This window comes from Melospiza melodia, chromosome 5 (genome assembly GCF_035770615.1).
Source record: "Melospiza melodia melodia isolate bMelMel2 chromosome 5, bMelMel2.pri, whole genome shotgun sequence".
Taxonomy (NCBI): Eukaryota; Metazoa; Chordata; class Aves; order Passeriformes; family Passerellidae; genus Melospiza; species Melospiza melodia.
The window spans coordinates 82,543,970-82,567,109 of record NC_086198.1 but is presented as its reverse complement, the minus strand read 5'-3'; positions in this window follow the sequence as shown (position 1 = coordinate 82,567,109).

The window sequence follows — 23,140 nt, the reverse complement described above, 5'->3', positions numbered from 1 at the left end:
GGATGAAGTAAAAAGAAGAGGACTTGTGCTGTGGAAAAAATTTGAAAATCTTTAATTTTTGATGTATTTTATACTAATTGGAGATGTTCACACATTGAAATTAAGATTATCTGTCAATTTGGTGTATCTTATTTTATAATTATTTAGCAGTTGCTAAAGAAAGCTTGAAATTGCTTTAATTTTTTTTCTGTTGAATGACATTCTGTATCAATTTTATAAGTGCATCTTGTGTGAAACTCAATAAAATTCAATTTTGTAATATTTGTTTAAAAAAGGAAAAGTACAGTGTCGACATTGCTTTTTTAAAATTCAGAGTTGGTGATCTTGCCAAGTATTTAATGTGTTAATTTCCAATTTCCATAAAGTAGGATTCTTGCAAATGTGGGACACGAATGAGTGTAAGAACTGGGTTATCAATGGCTTCAGATCTGTTTCTGTAGCAGTTGGTTGTTGCTACTTGTAGAAAGAAGATATTGATGCCAACGTATTATTAATTTGGTTTTTAAGGGCACACACCATGTGAATGAAAAAATCCCATGTCTCAGGGAGTTGTACTTTCTGTAGTCAGTTACTACAATTGGATTTACACCTCCCCTGCAAAGCCAGGTGTGAGTGCAGGAGCAGCACAGGCAGAGCCCTTGCTGAGCTCTGGGGCCTGAATCCTCCTGGGGCTTGGTCTGGCACTTGAATTGTGGTTCCTGCTCTGGAGCAGCCCAGCTGGGCTTTGGCTATGGCTGGTGCAGCCCTGCCTTGCCCTGGCATCCCCATGACACCAAGGTGGGCTGGAGGCACTCTGCAGGGGCACAGCACACACAGCACTTCCCCTGAGCTCCCCGGTCTGGTGGGGGCCCTGCTGGGCATTCCTGCCTTTGCTGCAAGCTCTGACTGTTCTCATTTTGTGTGCATGATTTATAGGGATTCCTCGGATCTCTAGCAGAGTATCTTTGATGAAAAATCACAGCTGCTTTCTGACCCTGGGTGGTCCTCTCAGAACTGTAGAGGTGGCTGAGGGGGAACAAACCGCCAAACAAGAAAAAACAGCAACACCAAATTTCTCATCTAAAGAAATTATTTAGGTTTTCTTGAAAAGCTTCTGTCTTAACAGTGATACAGATAAGAGCATCACAAGTTAAGTAGTGAATAAATTAAGTTCTTCAATTGATAAATCCCTCCAAAAATAAAATCTAGGAAACATTTCAGCTAAAGTCACAGTTGCCAAATTAATTCCAAAAGCACACATCGAGTACAATGTATATTCATAATTGGTAGTATTCATTATGGGAGCATTAAGAAACAACTGGTTTTGACAGGATTATTTAATTAATCTTTTCAAGCCTTTCAGATGCTCATCAGCCGAGCAGAATTTCCCCTCAAGCATAGTAGTTTTTACAAATACCCATGCTGTTAATTTACTCTCCTCTTAATTTACAGTGAGTTTGTGAAAGCTTTTCAACTTTGTCTTAATTTCTTGTGGTGCAAAATTTTAGTCCACTAATTTGTTCCAAAGTCTGTTTCTGTGACTCAGCATAATTGGTGAGGTCACTGTTGTTAAAGGCAGTGTTTGCCCAGTTGTGGCTGCTGTGCCAGTTCAGCTGTTGGGCTGGAGATGTGAATCTTTTTGGTGGTGGCGAGCAAGAATGGATGCAACTTAATTATAGCATAAATATAAGCAGACTCTGAAGCTTCTGAAACATTTTGTCTTATAAACTGGGCTCTTTCATTGTGAGTAAACTAGGTGTTGTTCAACTCAGTCTTGGGGAGTCATAGCTTCAGAATGCTCTTCACAAATGTTTAACAAAATTTGCTCTTAAAACTTCTTCAGAGTAAGTGCTCTTTCTTAGAAATTTGGACTGGTTTAATTTTGCTGATGCAGGAAAGCAAATAGCTTTGTGTAAATACTGAGCAGCTGTCAGGGCAAGCTGCAGTTGGGACCACCTTTATCTCAAAGAAATGGTATATAATTATATAAAATGCTTAGTCTGTGAAGGCTGCTAGAAAATGATGTATCATTTCTGTAAGTCTTTTTTGTAGTAACTTTCATCAACCATACCTACCAAGCCTGAGTCTAGTTAGGCTTTTTTTAGAACTTCAATATACCCTGATTTAGTAAAACACTGCCAGCAGAGTTGTAAAAGATCATAAATATATAACACTAAAGAACATTTATTCATAAGCTCACAGTTGTAATAACAAAAAACATCCAAAGTTGCAATAGGTTTTAAGAAATTTCTCAATTTTTACCGAAACACTTATATTTGTGATGATATAAACTCAACTTTTAAAACGTGCCCGTGTTGTAACTCTGCTGCCCACCTGTGCCTCACAGCTGCAGCTTCAGGCTGTGCAGGCTGTCATTGCTCCCATTCATCACCGCTGCCTGGGAGAGTGATGCTGTCAAGCAGAGCTGAGGTTCATTCCCAGCTGGAGGCAGTTCTGTCTGACAGATGAACTGCAAGGAAATATTGAGCATTGTGGGGAGAGTGAGACAGAGGAATCAATTTTTGTGGGTAGGAAGAATTGGGTTCAGCAGCACTGCCTTGGGTTCTAGTTTTTTTGGGTTGACCTGAGCAGTTCTATGACAAGCTTTGCTAGATAAACCCTGTATTGTAAAGGCAAACACGTTGCATGCATTATATGTTGTGTTTGCTGCTTCCACACTTTTATATCAGAAATTACTAATCTTGGAGTGGTGGTATGACAGCTACAAGGCAGTATATTTTTAATAGAGCAATTTTTGGTGTTCAAGAAGTCTCAGGTTTTGTTGGTTGTTCTTTCCATCCATGCTCAGTTTGCTGGACAAGAGCAATAACTTTATTGACAGTTTTCAGTACCTCTGTGATCTAAGCACCTGTCAGGACTGGGCATCCTGTTCCTATGATGCCCAGTCCTGACAGGTGCTTAGGTCACAGAGTCACTGAATGGTTTGGGTTGGAAGAGACCTTAAATATAATCTAATTCCAACCCCAGTGCCATGGGCAGGGACACCTTTCTCTAGACCAGGTTGCTCAGAGCCCCATCCAACCCGGCCTTGAACACATCTGGGGATGAGCATCTCCAGCTTCTCTGGGCAACCTGTGCCAGTGTCTCACCAGTCTCACAGTAAATAATTTCTTCCTAATGTCTAATCTAAACCTACTCCTAATCTCTAATCTAAACCTACTCCCAGTTTGAAGCCATTCCCCCTTGTGCTGTCACTACATGCCCTTGTAAAAGTTTCTCCATCTTGTAGGCTCCCTGTCTGCTGTCCCAGAAAATACATTATCAAGGTAGCTCAGGAATGACTTGTTTGATACTGACAGTTTAAAGTAAGTGGAATTGCAGATTCTTAGGAAGTGATGCATTTGATATACTGAAGTGTGAAAGGAAATTTAAAATGCAGCGCTGCACAGCATATTCTTAGGACTGATACACTAAATCAACACAGGAAAGTGTGTGAATTGATGCTACCAAGTACAATCCTGGTACAGCTCTGAATGTCAGACCAAAATTTTGCTGTAGGTTTGATTTGAGCTTGGCACTCCTGTTAAAGGCAGCAATTCAGCCACCAGCCACCTTTCTGTAGCCAAGGCAGCAGGAGCTGTGATAGGTGAGTTCCTTCTGGGAACAATTCCTGAAGTACCATGTGTATCTAACCTGGAAGCTCTGGGACACTTTTCAGGTTGATGCTTTCTGCCCTTTGGAGTCTCTTGAGGTGTAGCTGCAATGAAAATGAACCTTGTGTTGAACCTCTGATGGGAGACAATGTCCCTAATGCAATAGCAGAGGATACACCTGTTGGGCTGATGAAAAAATCTGACTGTCTTTAGTCACTTTAAATTACTTTAACACTGGAGTAAAGTGAATTCTGCTGCATTTGAGGCGATGCTTTGTGCTGCATGTTCAGCCATTCACTGACTGACCACGAGCTATTTGACTTCCATGTGGGAACAAATACATTCTCCAGCCAGTTTTTGTGCCAGACCCTCATTTCTCAAAAGCAAGGACCAAAGCCCCAGTAGTGATTCTTTGCATGGATGCTCTGCTAATGGCATCAGAAGGCAAAGGAGGCATTGAAGTCACCCAACATCAGCTCCAGCCCTTCCACTGCTGGGCCTTTCAAAGCCTGGGCTTTGTAAAGAATCAGGGAAGAGAGTCCAGTGCACTAGGCCAGAGCAGCTGGAGTGCCCTGGAAAGCCAATGTCAAAATTCTGATCTTTGTGGTTCTATTCTGCTGCTGTTCCCCCTTGTTGCTGTGTGTTGGTGCTTGTCACACAGTCCAGCACCAGTGGCTGGGTTCCCTGCAGCTTGGTGCCAGAGCTGAGGTTTGTCCTGTGCCCTGCTCAGCTGTGTCTGCTTGTTTTGTTCCAGGGCTCACTGCTCACTCGTTTTCCCTAATTTTTTAATCTTGTTAATCAAGCCTGTTTCACAGTATCAGAAGCTGGATAGAGCTACTGATTCTAGCTCAGGTCCTGTCCAATGCAGTGTCCAATCCTGATATTAACATCTTTCTCTATCTCACATTACAATATTCTTGAACAGTAAATATGTACATTGCAAATGCTGTTATTACCTTCCCACTATCTACTTTTGGTTTTCCTTACTGAAATTTAACCCTCCCTACTTTTTGTCCATCTGTGGCATGGAGAATAGATTTTGCCTCTCCCTCTCTTTTCTTCTTACATCCCTGGCAGCTGAGACTGCTTTGTGTTTCCCTTCAGGCTCCTGCTGAACCCCCACAATGAGTTCAGCTTCTGTTTGTGTGGAGAGTGTGTCCCATGCTCACTCTGAGCACAGAAATCCAGCTGATACCTTCCATAACAGCTGAGCTGAACCTGAGCATTACATCAGCCAGCTTTTAGCTGCCATATCCTGGTATGGAAATTCCCTCTTAAAAACAGGATGCCACTTCTGACCCAGGAGAGTTTGAATGTGCTGCAGGAACTAGATGCTTCCAGTGGAACTGCCTGATTATTCCCAAGCCTGCACTCGTGCTGTATATACTGCTGCCAAAATGTAAAATCCTGTATTAGAGCTGCTTCAGTTCAAATTTTTTACCATCTGTTTCTGTGGTCAGTCAGGTTTGTTTTGAACTCCTGTTAGGTAGTGTATCCACAGCCTCTACCTTTCTCTGGCACCTGCCCAATATTACTGATTAAAAACACTGAGTGGCAATGGAGCATGAAGAGACCCCTGCAAAACCTTACTGCTGTGTGAGGATGAAATGGTGATAAATATTCCCCAAGCAGGATTTCACAAGAAGCTTTATCAGCTGCTCCAAGCAATTTTAATCTCTACTATGTTTCCTTAGTTTGGAAAGATCACATGAAAGAGTATCAAAAGCCTCATAAAAGTCAACATATGTGATTATCTGCTGCTTCTCACCTTATGGTGTGCTGTGTTGAAGGGAGATGCACTGGTTTGAAATGATCTCACAAATTTATGCTGGCTTTCATTCATCATCACATTACTCTTCAAATGCTGAAAAGAACAAAACCCAAATCTGATTATGTGCCCAGAAAAACTGTGGAAGACTGCAGTTGGTTTGATCTATCATTTCCTTTTTCCCTTTTCCAAAGATTGCTCTTTTAAATCACAAGAATTCTGCTACCAACTTTGTTAGCCACTTTTCAGAGTTTTCTGTTTTGGTGCCAAGGATAAGACCTAAGCTGAGTGAAAAATCTCACATCCCTCCATACTGATGTGTCAAGATCCCCATAAGTTCCCATGAGATTGCTGGTGGTATATTTGGTAGGGAGAATGGTGGGTTTGAACTGCTGTGTTCTGTCTTAGTGTGGGGTTTCTACAAAGAAGGGTGATATGAATAAGGTAAGAAGCTCTCATGGTGTGCAAAGCCCTGCTAATGTGCCTTTGATTACCTCTAGGGGTAAAAGGAGAAGGGTGCCACCAGAACTGATGTTTTCCAAAGGCCCTCCAGCAGTAGAGGAGGTATGAGATAAATCTCTGAAGCATTTTGTGATGTCCTAAGTGCCCAGTGATGAGAAACAAGAAAGCCAAGTCAAAGTCAGCTACCATGACCCTCAAACACAGGGTAAGGGCTGTGGCTCTCCCTCTGTCCTGGTGCTTTGCTGTCTCAGGGAGATGGAGTGGTGTGCAGCTCAGGCAGTATCCACAAGCACCTGAAATGTTCAGTGGAGGCACATTCCTACCTGTCCTTGCCTTGGATTTACAGGAACTACCTAATTTTTTTCTGGTCCTTAGGCTTTAGCTGGGATTGAACAGTTACTGCTTACCAATGGGCTCCTGATATTCTTTTCCTCCCAAATCTGACTAAAAGCCTCCCCATCCTGGAAAGCCGACAGACAAAGCTTCCCTTGTCAAGAGGGTTCTCATCTTCCTCAACAGCTCATGCAATGCCACCCCTTGGCTGAGGGTGACAAAGCCACCTTGGGAACATCGCCTGTGTGCTTCCCTGCAGGAAGCTTTTGGCTTCACCTGACCCTAGAGCAGAAGGCTCAGGATTCCCAAGTCCAGAGCAGCATCCCTACTGTTTTCTCCCCTGCCCTCTGTTGGCCAGGGTCCCTTCCTGTGTCACTTGGCTGTCCTTGTGCTGCTTGGGTGCAGAGAACACATCTCCTGGGCAGGAGCCCTTACATCACACCCATCTGAACCTTTCACCAGCCCCTGCTGCTTTTGCATTGCAGTGGTGACTGTAATTTGTTTTTTTGGCAAGCCATTTGTTCTTTTCTACAACAAAGAATGAATTCTTACTTGCTGGCAGGATACTGGAGCAGCACAACAAACCATCTTTTTTGTGGTGAAACCTGCTAGGAGCGGAAGCAGAGGAAGCCTGTGATGCATTAATTTCCTTTCTCCTTACCCTAGCAGGTAGAGTGAGCAACAAATCACTTTCTTCCAAATTACATTTTCAGTGGAGAACTGTAATAATAACTCTTCTTCATCACCTCTTTTCCTAGGCTAAATAGCTTAAAGTTCTTTCCTCTAGACTCTTCCTAATTTATCTGCATTGGTCCCAAAACTGGAAGCCATCCTCCTGCCAAGGCTTCACAAAACCCTTCTGTTGGAACAAAACCAACAGTGGGATTCTTCCTTTCCATGTTTTGCTCCTATTGAAACACCTTACAGTTGATAAAGCAAATCTGTCATCAAGTTGTCTCTGTCAGCATAAAGTCTGGATGTTTCTCATGTAGCAGCGTGGCCAAATTGAACCAAGTCTGAGCTGGACTTTAAAAAGATTTAGATGGTAATTAATTTTATTTAAACACCTGAATAGTTTCATGAAACTGATCTCCTGTATATTCTGTTGAGATTGGCACTTCTTATTATTAAGTTGTAATAGCCATAAATATGGATTAATGGTTTGGCTTTGGGACCCTGACACCTTGATTACAGATAATCAAACATCACTTTATTCCAAGACCTGGAGCAGGCAGCTGAGGTGCAATATCAGCTCCACTTACAACGCCACTGTCTTGACATGAAATCCTTGATCCTGTGAAGGGGAGAGGAAAGCTGCAAGCTTTGCCCAATTTCCTTTGCACTTCAACAATCTTTACATTTACACTTCCAGCGAGGTGACAAAGATCTGGATGTTATATTTTTGGATGAGAATTGAAATAAAATACTTCAGGCATGAAGTTAAGTCCTTGAGCCTGAATTCTCAGTGAAATACCAGCAGACCACAAAGAATCAGAGACATACCTCACCCTGACAGGTTTTCTGTGCATTTAATGTATTTTTATACAGTGCTAATTTAGTGTAAAGACTCCAATCTTGTGAATAAAATAAAATGGAAAAAAGAAAATTAAAAAAAAAATGTAATGAAAAAACCTAAAGGCAAATACTTGTTAAAAAAAAAGAAATAAATTCCACACAAACAAAAAAAAAAAAAAAAAAAAAAGAAAATTATAACAAAAAAGCAAACAAAAACCCATAAACAGCAAGAGCCAAAACAAACAAAAAACTCCACAAAACCCATCCCACACTAGGCAAATGATAGCAATTTCAAGGGCATTGCAATTTACAAAAATCTTCCAAATTATGTGGGGCAGCTCCTCAATTGTAGCTGACTTTTCCTAATTAAAACAAATTCAATTAGTAATTTCTAGGTTGCAAGTTGAAAGCACCATTTTAGCTTTCCCTTCAGTGCAGTAACATTTAAATATCCCTTTAATCTGAAGTAATTATTTAGGAAATACACTACAGATCATCCTGGGACACTCCTCTAGCAAACAACTGTTGCTGCTTAAAAGTTTGTGTCTGCTTGAAAGTGATGCACTTACAAAAACCTACACCTGAAATTCTATAACAGCTTTCACCTAGGCCACAGTCCTTTCTGCTTTGTGAAATGTGCAATAAATCCCTGTGCAAATGTAATATCACGCTTTCACATTTCAGTCAATAATCTCAAACCCAACAAATCTCAATTGAGCCTGACAGCAGCACGTTCTCCCACGGTGGGACACGGGAGACTATTTCTGCTTAAGGAATCCATGGAATGAAGAACGGAGAATCTAGCTCACCAACCCAAAATCTGACTCAGAGAGAGGAACAAGGCCAGAAGGACTTATAGTGCTGGACCATCCTACAGAACAGCACTTGCCTGAGGCAAAGAAACTCTTTATTTACTTTAGATTTACTCATTGTGTTAGGCTTCACCAAGGGAATGTGCAGGGCCATTTCAGAGCAGGTCTCAGGATTACCCATTCTCTGGGGATAAACTTCAGGGCAGGTTCACCCCTGTCTGAGGCACCATGATTGATGCACACTGTGAGGTTTGAAAAACAAAAAGCTTTGCATGCCACTTTCTTTTCTTGGACCTCCAGGACATCTTTTTTATTAGTGGTAATTACTTGGAGGCTTTTGTCTGTAATCCTAAGAAGTGGAGATTTTTTCTCTAAAATAAATACATAAATTGCAGATTGCTGTACAATCAGATGACCCCAGGAGTTCCAGCCTTAGGAAATACAGCAAGCACAAGTGTTGAGAGACTGGAGTGCAAAAACAACCCTTGCCACCTTAACTAAACATTTTCTCCCAGGGTGAAATGCTCCTTTAGTGCAGAGAACCCACAGAAGAAATTTTGCATCATATTATCATATAATTATATGGGCTTATTAAGAGCAATCATGGTAAGAACTGAATACCTCCTAATTCCCAAGTCTGTAATGAGCAGGTTACAGAGCTGCCTGGGCTGTGCACAGCTTTCTTTGGAGGCAGCAATTAGAGCAGACCCAACTGGGAGCAGGGTTAGCTGACGTGTGGCTTGCAGAACAATTTACTTTGACTGAACTGTTGTCACAAGTTGTTGAGTTTACAGTCACATGCAATTCTCTAGAGCTAGTAATAATCTGATAACACAGAGAACACTTTTTCTCTTTCCTTCTTTAATGCATATCTGAGGATTCAGAAATCTAAGTTTAAAGAATAATCTTCCTCTGTCCTGACCTTATGGTTTCTCTGTGTCTTTGAATGGTACAATTAGAAGTGAGAAGGCAGCTCTGCTCCAGATCTGATGTACAATTAGACCAAATTTAGTATAGCAATATTAAAATGATTGTGCCACTTTGGTGAGGTAAAGTACACATTATTTATACCTAGCAGTGAAATTCTGGCTGGCAGCTGTGGTCCACTGCAGCTCCTCTGTCCATCTGGCAGGTGTCATTGTCTGTGCTAGAAAGCAAAGAGTAAAATTCAGGTTGGGTAGCTACTGAAAAAGCATCTTTTACTTTATTTTCATTTCATTTGAGCAACATTCTCCAAAACACACCAATGTGTATGTGTGTGCCATCCTAGGCATGGTTCTTTAGCATTAATGAATTCAGCTCTGCTCACATGCTCGGGGATGAGCACTGAAGGCATTTTCCTCTCTAGCAGGGGCATTTCTCATCTGGTGACTACAACTGTACTGAGTAGAGGCCAACACTGTGCTACAGTTTCAGGGAACACTTGAGGACATAACTGATGATCTGAAAACTTGGTTTGGGCAAGCACCATTTGCTTCTAGCAATATTCACCTGCAGAAGTTGAATGGGAGCATGAAAAAAATAACAGCACAGCAATTCTCTTGTGTTAAAGAGGGCAGTTTTTGTCTGTCCAGGTGTTTTAATAAACCAAATCTCTTCCATAAACTCTTAAGTAAGTTGTAGTTCAAATTTATTTGTTTTCAAGAAAATCACAAAATGCAAATCAAATGCTTCTGTCTGAAAATCCAAACATAATACATCTCTAGCTTATAGAATTGATCAAAGATGTACTAACACTGTATGAAAAAAATGCTGTTTTTCACACATTCCTCAATGCAAACACTAAAGATTCCCTTAATTTCAGAGAGCTTTATTAGGAGGCTTTTTTACAAGAGTCAGAAAGAAATATAATGCTCATCTTTATTTTCTTGTTCATGGTAACACACGGACAAGCCCTAAAGCCGTGCAGATTGTTGTGCAGATTTAATTTGTACCTCAGGGAATTTCTTAACATCTTCATAGGTCTCACTCCGGATTGCTGCACTAGTGAACCAAGACAGTGAGAGATCAGAGAGGTGTCTCAGGCTGTTTTAATTGCAGGAGGGAGCTGAACATCTTTAATGGGATGCTGGCAAAGACTGGCATTGTTCAGCAGAGCCTGAAAAAGACCAGAGGGGATGGTGTCCTTCCTAACATCTCCTCAGCCCCAGTCCTGCTTTTAAAGACTCTCTTTCAGGGCCCTGCTATGTGTGACTCGCTGAGCCGCCCGTGGGTCTCCCAGCGCAGACGGTGCCCCCTTCCCCCCATCCCATGGGAGATAAGAGCAATCTACTGCAAAGGACAGCGAGATAAGAAAACGAAAGTAACATGTGGAAAATGCATGTATTTTATGATTGGCGAATATTAAAATGAATATTATACGGGTTGTGTTAGAAAATAATGCTGTATTAATTTTCTTAAGTACTGTGTTAAATATAGTTTTAGGTTATAAAAATTGTTAAAATAGAAGCTATGCTATGTAAGATGCTTTGTTTAACAGAAAGGGCTTGCAGCGAGAGAGCAGCCACAGGACACCTAAATCTTTCAGAGAAAGGGAATTTATTGCCCTCTTATCAGAAGAAACGAACTTCTTCCTGCCTTGGAGGCACTGTTGGGATTAGAAGGAAGAAGTTGACACTGACCAGACAGAATCCTGTATTTGAATGGAATTTATGCATCATGTATGAAGTGTATGAATATGCAACAGGCTATTGCTTTTAAGGGTCAATCCTTGTTAGCAGGTGTCCTTTTTCGGGCTCGTGCTGCCCAGAAAAGGTACCCGGACGTCCGTAACTCTTTGTTTCCATTGTCTCATATTGTCTTCATTCAATTTGTCCAAATTGCTATCACTCTAATTGTGTTACTATTTTTATAACCATTTTATTACTATTAAACTTTTATAATTTTAAAAACAAGTGATTGGCGGTTTTCACATAACAGCAACCATATTAATAATAAAAGCTACAAGACAAAGAGACTGTTTACACAGAAAGAACCACGACGAAGTATCAGCCAGCTCTTCCCACCACACCATTTTTCCCTGCCCTGAAAGAGGGAGGCATCCCTTACTCCTGTACCTATCAGTGATGTGAGATGGTACCGAATGGGCCACCGTAAAAAATTAACCCTTCCCTGGCCGAAACGGTGTGGGATCTCAGCACCTCAGGACTGAGGTGCAGAGTGACCAAGACCACCCTTGGGGGGCTCGGAGGTCCTGGAATGTTGCCAGAAGTGTCTGGTGGCTGGACTTTGATCCTACACAGGAGACGACACCTGTATAAGGATAGGAGGATTTCACTGGGTGAATGGTGAAGGGATAAGTTAATTAGAGTGTAAAACACAGGGTTTAGGATTTCTGTACAGGGGGGTCTAGAGAAACAAGATGGAGGAATTGGGGCGTGTCCTGTCCTTCTTCTTCTTGGCCTCCATCTTCTGTGGTGATGGTGGCACTTTGGGATTGGTTATTACTAGAAGTGCACCGGTTAATAAGGGTAGAAGGCATTGGGGAAAAATTATAAATATTGTACACGTAACTTCGGGTATAAAGATAGGTGACCGCCCCGGGGGCTCTCAGTGTGCTCATGGCTGGCTGCTGTGCAGACCTCTGTCGGGCTGAAAGAAAATCTTTTAGATAAACAATTAATAAACACCGAGACCGAGAAAAGATCAGAAGTCTCTCCTCGTCCTTTGAAGCGCCGGGCTGTCCAAGGCCACCCTGGGCCTTTCCAGGCCACCTAAACAGCCGAGAAACCGACAAAACGGGGGCACACATCCACTTTACTGCAGTCACTTTACTGCAGCCGTCCTCCTCCCTTGCTGGGCAAGGTTTCAGTGCTGGCAGCTGATGGAAACAAGGGAGCTTGAGCTGGACTGCCAGCGCTTGCTGTGGGGCTTCACACACATTCTCCTCGCCAGCCTGTGAGCCTCTTTTTAACATCCAGCCCCTCCTCTCAGTTTGTTTATTTCCTGCTACAAGACCCTTCTAACACCTGAATGACCTCATTTAACCTAACGGGGTCCTGTTTAACCTGTGGGTTAACAGAAGGACCCACATGGGAGAGCGAGGCCATCAGAGACAAGGACAGAGCCCTGGCACTCCGAGGAGCAGCTGCTTTCCCAAAGAACACCCTGTTTCACTGGCACCAGGGAAGGAGATAAAGGCAACGTGAATTAGTGTACAGACCGGGCTGTCAACAATTTCTCATTTCCAGACAGGACCACTTTTTCCAGAACATCTGGTATTGATACTAATCAGTTCTCCATCTTTGATTTTCCAATATTTTTTACTGTTTTACTGCTATCTCTTGCACAATCAATGCAGGTTGTTTGTCCCCGTTTATGGCCGCCGTATGTTGGGAATGAGAGCTCCGAAGGCAGGCTCAGGGCAGCACAATCTGCTGCAGAGTGCGAGTGCAGCTGCTGGAGCTCGGCCAGGGGAGGCTCCTCTGGGCCCGTCCTGCTGCACTTGCTGCTGCCTCTTTCCCAGGTTCAGTAATATTCCTGAGAGCTCCAGTGGTCGGGGAGAACACTTGCACAAACACAAGCAAGTTCCTATAATCCCCACGGATTGTCAACAATTGAGAGACTGAGCTGGAATTTGATATCTGTAAAAGACTCCAGTGAGAAATTTTCCAGGTTTATGTGCTGCTCCGTCCAGCAGTTGTTTGATGTCCAACTCAGAAATAAAAAACACCATTGTCACCAGAAATTCTTTTGATGAATATCTGAAAAATGCTTCTAGCAGGATCACCATTTCCTCTGATATCTCTATTAAAAAAATAAATAAAATAAGGCAAGTTACTCAGAACACAAATTAAACTTCTTGTGTATTCTTTTGACAAGAAGCCCAGTCAATTCCCAATGTTTATGCAAGTATTCTGTCCAGAAAAAAATAGTCTTTGCATCTGGGATGTATAATTTCCTGGCTGGTAACTGGTCTGTTTTCAAGCTACAGTACAGGAGATTTCCTGTACAGGCAATTTCAGTGTAACTGCACAGCCACAGTGCCTGAATTAGAGTCTTGGATTCCTTCTGTAACAGGGACTGCAGTCCTGCACAAGTGAAGGCAGCACCAGCTCTGCCTGTCTTAGATGCTTGACAAAGGCACAGGTGAAGCATTTGGCTTGCAATTTTTGGATATCAGACATCCCTTCTTCCTGTGGAACTTCTTTTTGATGCCCACTGGCAAATAAAGGAAAGTCCCTGCTTCAATCTTTTTTAGAGGTGTCCATACTTTTGCTTTGGCTATTGGCATCAGAGGCTTGGAGTTCTTTTCCCACTGTATGAAAAAATACCTTTATGTAGAACACAACTGTGTAAATAGAAATGGTTGGTTTGATTCTGAGAGCATGGAGGAGATCTCCCTGATCAATGAATGCCCCAAGGGATCAATATTCACCCAGCAGGGGGAATAGAGGGATGCTGAGTGATGAGGGCACAGCATGATATGGACTATGACATTGAGTAGAAATATCAAATGAGTGCAAATAAAACTCAGATTTCTCCAGTCAGCCAAACTGAAGTAGTAAGAAAGTAGTGGCCATAGGAGATGAAACACCAAATAGCTAATTTTTGGTGGGTTTTTTTTGTCATGGCATAAGTACAACTGGGTTCATCCAGAAAAAACTGGGAAAAGATTCCAGGCTGAAAAAAAAAAAATGTTTCTTTGCAACTGGAAATTGAAATAACTGTTTGGTAGGGTTTGTTTGCTTTTTGTTTTGTTTTGTTTTGTTTTGTTTTGTTTTGTTTTGTTTAATGGCTTCAGTGTTCCTGTTACTCCAGGAGGGAGGGTGTCATCTTCTGCCTTTAAGTGATGGTGAGCACAATGAACACTGAAAAACAAGACTATTGCAGCATGAACCAGTTGTCAGCTTGAGGATGGACTTTTCCTTTTTTTAAATCTTTCTCCAAACAGGTAATGGGAGAGGCTTCAGCATTGACATTTTTTTGGGGAAGAAGTAGTCCTTCCTGCTCAGGAAGAAATCCTGAGGAATTGCACGAGTGACACTTATTATTTTTTTTCTTTTCTCTCTTTTAAGCATTGTTATTTCTGTGTCTTTAAGCAGCTTTGCACTGTGGATCACATCTCTTTTGAAACCTAGAGACTAAGTTATGTCTGAACATCAGTTAGAGAACCTGAGTCTTTATCAGCAAGACTCAAATCCCATTAGTATTACATTTTGCATAAAATATTCAGAATGAATTACATATATTTGTAGGGCAAAGGAGCTGTAAATTAGTAAATAGGAAAAAGAATGATGTGGGAAAGCATGGCCTGAAGTGTGTATCTGAGACTTGGGAAGTTATGCATAATGAATATGTAAGTGTGCTGCTGAATGTGGATAGTTTCTGTAGGTGGATGATGGAAATTGCACAGCACTGATGTGTAAATAATGCACAATCCCTGAGTGACTCTGACCTGTTACTGATGAAACAGAGGAGAATGTGCCGGGAAGAGCCTGACAATAATGCTCAAAATCAGTCTCTGCAGGAGCATCCACAGCTCCCAGCAGCCATTACAGAGGCAGAATGACAATTTGGGGATGTATTTTGATGATTCCTTCACCTCTCCTGCCCTCACTCATCACAAGGGGCTTCTTGCAATTCCATGGATGAGGGCTTCCTTTGCAGGATGTTCAAATAGTGAACTTTTCAGTTGCTGGAGGGAAAATTCACCTAAAATGTGTGTCCTCTCTATGTGCAACTGAAAACAAGTATATGCACAGTCTAATTTATTTATAAAATTTCAGAAATGGGCATGTGCTGCTGTAGATGAATCTAAAAGAACAGCTGGCTCAAGCTAGATGCTGAGGATTGAAATACTAATTAATATTTTTCTAAAGGCTGTATCTCATACTGCAATTCACCCCAGGACTAGGGAAAAAGATATTCACAGCAAGAAGCTGAGCACTGCCAGTGTTTGTGTGCTATTGAAACTTCATTCAAAAGCAGCACAAAGTTACCCTGCGCTCTTCTCTGCTTCCACATCCCTAAGTGGCTCTTTGCAATTGACCACAGTGTTTGTATCTGGAGCAAAACAATTGTAAATACAGAAGCCAGTAAGAAACTAGTGTTTTCTACATGCTGACATTTTATCTACTGCCTCTCTGCTCTGGTAACTGCCTTGGTGCTGGCAGTGCAGGGACCCCAGCAGGAACATGTAAAGTTGTGTTGTCTCCAAGAGGGGCCACATGCTGGGGAGTCCTACATGCTAAAAGTAACCAGATCTTTTAAAATCTGGAGGAAATAAATCCTCTACATATTTTTTCAATTACCGAGGACAAGAAACCCCCTTTACCTTCTCTTTGGTTTCCGCAAATTAACTGGAGGGGACCAAGTTGAAGGCCTGGGTGTTTCTCCAGTTGGCAGCACTGTTTTGGTCTTTATTTCAGCCTCTGAGGCACCAGGACTCCTGCTGTCCTGGCAAGACACTCCAGAATAAAATCATGCTGTGGCTTTGGTAGCTTCCCATTGGGCTTTCTATTCCCCCACTGTGAAGGGTCCCTTCCTTGCTTGGGGAGCCCCAACAGCCTCTCTCTGTTTGTTAATAAGCTCAAAGGAAGATCTTTCCACAGAACCCAGAGCTTTGCCCCTGTCAGACATGCTGTCTAAAAAAATCGATAAAGGAATTAAATCTTTCGGGAGACACCTTAAATATTTGTGATATTTGTGCTTGAAGGTGACGTATCTTTGTCTCTGAATATGGAAAGCTAACTCCTGTCCAGTGCATTCAGAATGGATAAACAAGTTGTCATGCATAATTTTAATGGTGAAAATAACTTTCCATGGGTGACAGAATGAGGATAAATGCATTTAATATGAAATCCTTGTTTATATATGGACAGATAGGCTATATTTCTGATACATGGTGATGTATATTCTAAAGGGTTTTTAAGGATTTTATAGCTCCAGTTCTGCTTAAGAGAGAACTCACCAGACCATATGGAAACTCTCCCCTTCTTTGGGAAGTTTAATACATGGGCAGAAGAAGCAGCTGCTGAAGGCAGAGGCCTGACAGGGTCAGCAAACCCGCCATGAGGCAGCCCCTGCCTGCTCTGCCTGCAAGAAGAGGAATTGCTGCTGTGGTGAGGGCTGGGGGGCCTGGCAGTGCGGGCAGGGCTGCTCCGGTGGGGCAGAGGCAGCTCTGCCCCATCCTCCCGTGGGGCTCATCAGGAGGGTTCAGCTCCCACTGCGAGGAAATGAAGTTCAGCTCTTTCTGCCCTGCCAGGAAAACTTGCTCCAGTCCTGTCCTGTCGTGACCCATGTAACACTGAACCTCTGTGGAGGATGAGGCTGTGCTCTAACACGACACTCTGATCTCAGCTGAGCTTCTCTGCCATGGTGGGGGAAGCAAATAAAAGCATGGAAAAGGGAACAAAATATATTTGTTATCTTCTACTCTGATGTCAGTGGCCATGATAGCTGCACAGGTGCCATGCTGAAGGCAGCCTCTTCTCAATCAAAACACAACAAAAGGGAACAATTCTCAATGTCAACACTGTAATTTCATTTCTCATGGCTTTCCTACTATCTGAAGCGAAAGCCCAGCACTGCCAGAGTGCTCTTGAATGGTTTTGAGTAATATAAACAAGTATTCAGATGTGATTCTTCCTTTGCAAGCTGATCCCATCGTGTATTTACCTAAGCCATTCTCTGCTGGGGGTAGCTTGATGACACACTTCCAGCATAAGAATCACTAAACTAGATTTAGTCATGCATACTTGAGTCACAGTCTTGTGTTACTTAATTTAGTACAGGCCATTAAATATTTTTACCTCTGTATTGGGGTCAGGACAGGAGAGCTAATCAAGAGAGATTCACAGAGGCTTTATGTGTCATACAAAGCACTCAAGCTAATCTTCCACACTCAAACTTACTCCTCACCACATGTGACTGAGAGAAAAACCCACAGAGGTCACACATTTCATGTACATACACACGTATTTACATGTGAGTTTGCTGAGACAAGCGTGCATGTGTGCAAGGGAAATATTAAACATTAAAACCATCTTCATTTCAAAGCAAAGCATTTCAAGGTGAGAATAAAGATGTTCAAGGTCAGCCAGAGCAGAGGCACAGAATCCCCAGCCTGGTCTGACCTGAAGATGTGTTGTTGATACACCATGGAAGTATTGCAGTGGCACAAAATACTGCTTAATTCAGCATTGCTACCTTGGAGCAGGATATGCTTGTTGGGGTTTCAAAGCACATGGTTTATTAATATGTTAAGAGATAGTTACATGGTGCAAACATCCTTGCTACACAGAGGCCCAAAGTAAAAAGACACATTTGGCATAATCATTTTGGAAATCTTAATCTATTTATCCTCTTTAGTATTCATCTTGTTAAACATGTACAGCACTAGATAAATTGGTGCTGCTTAAATATTTATCAAATGTCTCCCTGCATGTTTAAAGAGCAAGCAGGCAGCCAGTCATAAACATCAACATTTTTTTTATCATTCCTCCAGGATCATCTACATTCCTTCTTTGCCCCTCAAAGGCTCAGCATCACAGCCAGCCCAGTGCCACAGAGCAGGGAGAAGGCAGGCAGGGTCTGAGGGCTGTGCCAGAGGGGTGGGAGCAGAGCCTGGGACCCCCTTGGGGCTGAGCCCCGGGTCCCTGGCACAGCAGAGCAGTCCCTGAGCGGGGCTGTGGGGCTGGAGCTGTGCTCAGCCCCTTGCACAATTCCTGCTGCTCTGTGGGGCTGGAGCTGTGCTCAGCCCTTTTCTCAGTTCCTGCTGCTCTGTGGGGCTGGAGCTGTGCTCAGCCCTTTTCTCAGTTCCTGCTGCTCTGTGGGGCTGGAGCTGTGCTCAGCCCCTTGCTCAGTTCCCTGGGGCTCTGTGGGGCTGGAGCTGTGCTCAGCCCTTTTCTCAGTTCCTGCTGCTCTGTGGGGCTGGAGCTGTGCTCAGCCCCTTGCACAATTCCTGCTGCTCTGTGGGGCTGGCGCTGTGCTCAGCCCTTTTCTCAGTTCCCTGGGGCTCTGTGGGGCTGGCGCTGTGCTCAGCCCTTTTCTCAGTTCCCTGGGGCTCTGTGGGGCTGGAGCTGTGCTCAGCCCCTTGCTCAGTTCCCCACTGCTCTGTGCTCAGCCCCTTGCTCAGTTCCTGCTGCTCTGTGGGGCACCAAGCAAGCATTCCAGCACATTTCTATTCAGAACAAGTTTTGTTTACCCCCATGGTTCCAAATCTCACTCTGGCTTCAAGCTGTTGTATTATCACAACCTTTTTCTGCAAATAAGCATTAAAAACCTGGTTTGCATCACTATCAGGGAGCTTAAAAGCAGAAGGGAAAGAGGAGAACTGTTTTAATATGAATTACAAAATCATAGCAACAACCGTGAAGACAATCTGATCCCACCCCCTATTTCACTGGTGACTGGTACATTTCAGCAGTGCTCAAGTTTGTGCCAGGTGCATGCAAGGAATTGCAATTAGAATTTGCTTCCAGCCACGTTTCACACTGCACCAGTGCCAGCCCAGCACAAACATGCATTCCACTGCTAGAGAGAGAAATGGAAGCAGAGGGTCCTGGGCAGACCAGGGCATGGCACAGACCTGGGCTCTGACACCAGCACTGGATGTCCCACAGCTTCCCCGGGCCCAGCCTGGTTTGTTTCAGCTGCATGAGTGATGACAGGGCCAGAGCACAGCCAGGACATCCTGCACTGCAATAGCATCTCCCCCTGAGGAGCCATGCACTGCACAAGCATCTTTGCTTCCCTTTTCAGACAAGGAAATCGGTGAAAAAGAGATTACAATAACTTTCTGCCATGTATGTATTAACAGCTGGCGAACCAACAAAATCAAACCTCTATGACTCCTAGCTTTGTGCTATTCCCACAAAACTGTGTTTAACTGTGCTCCACTTGCAGCCAAGAACACTGATGGTGCAGTACTCTTTTCATTGTGCACAACAGGACATTTAGTATCAATGGCTTAGTGACAATATTTGATGTGGTTTCAAGTAGATTTTTTGGAGGCCCAATTCTGTACCTTCCAAAACTTTCCTTAATGATACAGATAAAGGAGTGGGGGGTGTCCTTATTAAATATGCAACTGATGCCAATTTGAGAGACAACAGGAAGCATTTTGGAGACAGAATTATTCAAATTAGTCCTTAGAAACTGGGAAAGTTCTAAATTAAATATATGAAATCAAATAAGGCAAAGTGAAAAGGAGGAAAAAATCAAACACACACCCAAAAAACCCCCCAACCCTGAAAATACATGCCTTACCAGCAGTATTGCATAAGAAATTCTGGATATTGCAGGAACCAACACACACTGAGTATGTGCCTACCAAGAAGGCAGATTCACCAGTGCATGAAGAAAAGGCTCTTTATGATGTGGGATGTTGTTAGGATGCTTTCCTCTCAGCTGGAGTAGCATGTTTACACAGGGGAGCTATATGTTTTAAAGGACACATGCAAATTAGAGGTCACAAGACAGAAATGACAACATGACTCTTAGGATAGCTTTGAAGAACTGGGCTTTGATCCAGAAACCAGAAGACCAGAGAAAGGACATGCTAACATGTTCCACTGCATGTTTCAGTATTCCAAATACTGTTGGAAAAAGGACAATCAATTATTCCCCATGTCCACTGAGGGAAGGATGAGCAGAAATTAACCTAATTTTCAGCAAAGAATATTTAGGTTAAATATTAGGAAAATTTTCTTATTATGAGCATAATGAAGTGTTGGAGCAGACTGCCTGAGGGACGCAGTGTGAGGCACTGCCTTCCATGGAGGTGCTAGAGTGCAAGTTGGACAAGTGCCTCAGGATGTTCTGGGAAGAGTTTGCAGCTGGGAGGGGGGACTGGGGACCCTTCCCACTCTGTTTCTCTACCCATGTGGCAATTCTCCTGTTGTGAGATCCACTGGCCCAAGGAAATGTAATATTCTTGACACCACTATCTGTCCTAATAGTCATCTGGTCTTCACAGCAGCTTCTGGAGCAGGAGAGGCTACAAGTTTGCTCCAACTGATTAAACAACTCAGTTAATAAGCTGAATAAAAGTGCTCCAGACAAATTATTTTGGTCACAAATAAGTTCAAAATGACTTCATACTATGATCAAAGCACGGCACTGCTAAATCTGTGCTAAACCTCTTCCTGCCCACCAAAAAGAACTGACATTTTGCAGATTTGAAATACAGTAACTGAGGCAGCCTGGATACAAAGGTTAACCTAGACAGATTAATATGAGCTTGCATAAAGCTCTTAATGCTATTCCAAATGCTAATAGTGACTGACATTATAGGGTTTCCTGGAACTGATTTAGAAAGACAAGAATTGTTTGCAATAAAGTCTGTTTATCTTACAAGAAGAGCAAGAATTCCTTGACTACCCCGCAATTTAACCAATTATGATCTCATTTAACAGAAAATTCATTTCTAAACATGGCATTTATCTGTCTGATTTCCCAAGACACTGTACTGTACCATGCACTGCCCTTCAAACAGGGCTCCAGAAGCACTGCTGAAATATATGTTGGCAAAAAGCTGTGGAAAAAGCAAATTTTATTTTAACCATTTTATCAGGCAGTAAAGTGAATTGTTTCCTCGAGGTGAGAATGAGTGGGACAGACATTCCTAATGAGGGGTTTCAGATTCTCAATGTCTGTTCCACACCCTGGGGTGGACAGCTCCTGGTTAAGCAGTAAATGATCCTCAGTGCTCTTCAGCACACAGGTGCTCTATGGAGTTGCTTTTGAAGATTTTCAGCCATGCACATTTCTCCTTTTTATTTCAGTCAAACTCATAATTTTCCCTTTTTTTTTTTTTTTTTTTTTTTTTTTTCTTTTTAGTGAAATAACACATGTGAGACTATTGTGAATCTGGCAAAGGCATAAGAGGAATTTCGAGAACCTCAGGGAGCTGAGCCATTTCACTGAGAATAATCTTAGCTCACAAATAGAACAGCAGTCCCTGGTAGTATTGCAAATCCTGCTTCAGCAGCAAAAATATCTTAGATTTTTTTCTCCCTCTTAAAGAAAGAGAGGAAATAATATACTTTAAATCTTTAAGTGTCTCTGCCAAGAACTTTAGACCAGATGATCCTTGAGGTTCCTTCCAATCTGGTATTCTAGGATTCTGTGATTTAGGCTGCCAGTTATGAAATACTATCTCCCCTCCTTCATCACAGAAGAACCTCAATGATAAAAAAGAAATTAAACTTCTCAGAAAAAAATCAAAATACAAGGTACTTATAGAAAATAAATATCAAAATGGCTATAATATAAACTAACTTAGGCTGGAAATTCAACTGGAAGAATTTTTTTAGTGTATGTGGTATTCTGTGTCATTAAGTACAAACTAATTACATTTGATGTATACCAGAATTCAAATTTGGCCAACAGCTGAACACACATTTATCTCTTCTTGTTGAGTTCAGAGTAAACTGTATTCATTCCCATCCAAGGGAATGTTTCCTATTATTTCTTGGAATTTTCATACATTCACATAGGCAGGAATTATTTTTGATGTGATCTCTCTGCTCTTTCTTTGCCAACTCTTGGGCAGAATTACTATGCACAGTTTTTTTAATATTTTGCTGGATTTTGCTCTGTGTATTGAGATATTCTGCAAACTACTTAAATCCAATTACAAAACCACTGCACTGTGCATGTTTCATAATATGAAACAGCTGCTAAGGAAAGCTCAAAATACATCTCATGTGCACTTTTTAATTACATGCCTTTACTGTACCAACTCTCAGCTCATACACAATATATAAACTAATACATTTTACTGCAGTGAATTGTGGATTACTTTTCATAGGATGATTGCTTCTACAACTACAGCACAAATTGGGAATTTGTTTATTTCCATACTACAAATAGCAGAGGGTAACAGCTACAAATCTGAAAAAGCAAACATTCAAGCCTGTAAATGGCAAATGCTAGGAGGAGCAAGGTGCAACATAAACAGAGAAAGCTTAAACAAAACATGGTGAAAATTACTACTATTTGGACTCTAATTCCCTTGTAAGGTCTTTCTGTGGTTGCCTCATCAAATGGGCAGAAATAAATGCAGAGGAATTTAATGAAGTGTCCATGTAGAGAGAGAAATAGGAACAGGAGTTTGGAACCTAAGCTCTAAGCTATTAGACCCAAGTATCTGTAATTCAATGTACAGGGAATTAAAGAGCAGAAGGACTGCCCCAGTATCATTGAGGGTCAGATTTATAGATAAAGCATTAGAATAATAAATAATGGCTTCCAGATTTGTCAAAAGGCGTTTTGCAGCTGTGGAGGATTTGCAGACTTTTTATGCTGAAGGGAATACTGCTGCTTTCTAGTTGGAATTGGCACCAAAATCCTAATCTTTTATCTGTCATGTCCACTTTGGACCACTGAGTGTTCCAAGAATAGACCCTCTTTTTAAAAATTTGTTTCATTATTTAACATGTTTTTTCCTAATACATTATTAAGAAAAAAAAAAAAAAGAGAAAAACATAGACATTCTACCTGGCAAGATTCAAGAATGGTGCTACACTACTATAATATCTTCAGTTTGTCAAAAGACAGGACTAAAATAACCTCATAAAGGTCAAATGGCACCACAAAGTGTTGGGCCAAGATGTAGAGGTCAGACTTGAAGACTGACTATCACCACTGAGTGGTACCACACCTAATTCTTTGGTATTGCCTGGTACTGTGGACCCACACACTGGTCATCA